Raw genomic sequence first — 1927 nt, 5'->3', positions numbered from 1 at the left:
TTGGGCAAAACTTGACATCTCTGGTACTCAGTAAAACGAGACTTGGTTAAATGATCACTAAAGGCCCTTTTCACCCCAAACATGGGATCCTAAGATCTTCTGAATGCATGCTCTGGAGTTTATTATGTCAGGAGAGATATGTATGACTTTAGCAGGGACCAGAGGACCCAGGATTCCTGGGCTTCAGACACTAACCCCATCATGGCAAGGGGAGGGGGGAGGAAGGGGAGCATAAGGATTTGAAGAATATTTTTTACTCTGATTTTATATTTTTTGAGCTTAATACAGTGCTTGGCAAATAGTAGGTGCTTAATAAATGCTTGTTGATTAATTAGACCAAGAGCAGGGAGTATTTAATTTTCTGTGTGTCTCCATCACCTAGTACTTTGTTCACAGTAGGCAACTAATAAATGCTTGCTGAACTGAATTGAATTGCATTGATAGAGTCCAGAATCCAGGCGGCCTTGAGCCTTGACCTAGGAACCTGCTTTATTCCCTTCAGAGGTAACATACAGTTTGTGACTCACAGTTCTCTGCCCTCCTCACCATGTGCACACCCCATGATTGGTCAGCAGACACAGCTTGTCCCGGGCTCTGACTGTGGCCAGCTGTACCCATTGGAAGGCATTGCTGGTAGGAACTGCCTACTCAGGGTAGATGAGAGACTCCACTCTGCTCCATTGAACAGTACTGTGCTGGATTTAAATTCAGGGTACCTGGATTCGAATCTGTTCTTGTTCAGTCATTTCAGTTGTGTCCGATTCTTTATAACCCCATTTGGGGTTTTCTTGGCAAAGATACTAGATTGATTTTCCATTTCTTTCTGCAGCTCATTTTACAGATGAGGAAACTGAGGTAATCAGAGGTTAAGTGACTTGCCACAACTAATAAGTGTCTGAGACTGGATTTGATCCAGACGCAGCACTCAACTCGCTGCCCCATCTGGTCACATCATCTGAGACAATCATTTGAGCTTCGAGGTCTTCTTCTACAAAATAGAGGGACCTCACTCTAAACCTATGATGCCATCAGGATAAGTCAGTAGCTTGCCTGGACATCTGCTTCCTGCTCTGTAAAATGAGGGGGTTTGGCCTTTGGGGTCGCTTTATAACCATCCTCAAATAGTGCACCAAGCAGATAGTCCTGAGTAATGTGACACAGGGGTCAGCCTTTGCCCTTGACCCCAGGGGTCTCCAGAGGTGAGTCCTTGGGTAATGCTAAAAGTTATGTCTGGGGCAGCCCCGCCTTCTGTCAGCCTGGAGAAACATACAGAGAAAACTTGGACGTGAACTGGCAAGAGAGCGGGGGTGCCACTCATATTTTGAACACCAGGTGGCACCCCTCTCCAGCCACCATCCTAATAGTCCCATCCAAACCCTTTTTTGATGCAGGCAAGAGATATCCTTTCTTACTCCTGCAAGCATCCCAACTCAGCTTTGCTCACCCCAGGTTCTTGATGAGTCTAGGGTGTGATATCAAACTGTTGCTCAAGATCATTAAAATAGAGCCATGCATAGCCCCACAGCCCGCATTCCCCACTGTCTAGGAAAAGTCCTAGCTCAGTCTCAATCACCTGGGTTGATAATTGTACTAGACAATCAAGTTTGCAAGGGCCACAGGTTTTATTCATAATTGAGATTACACAGAGACTGTCAAGCCCTTCCGTTCTGAGGCCACTGGGGGTGCTGCATACAAATAGCCTAGAGCCCAAGTCAGGAAGACCTAAATTCAAATCCTGTATTAGACTCAATTAACTGAATAATCCAAGTTGCTTAACCTCTCTGGGACTCAGTTTTATCATCTGTAAAGTGGGGAGAATAATAATAGTGTTGTTATGAGGATCAAACGAGGTTTTACTTATATAAAGTGCTATATAGAGAAGGAGGAGGAGGATTGTCTTCTCAGGAACATTTGAGGTTTTCAGCAG

Source organism: Notamacropus eugenii, chromosome 5 (assembly GCF_028372415.1).
Source record: "Notamacropus eugenii isolate mMacEug1 chromosome 5, mMacEug1.pri_v2, whole genome shotgun sequence".
NCBI lineage: Eukaryota > Metazoa > Chordata > Mammalia > Diprotodontia > Macropodidae > Notamacropus > Notamacropus eugenii.
The sequence above is the reverse complement of the archived record's forward strand: the minus strand, read 5'-3'. Positions refer to the sequence as shown.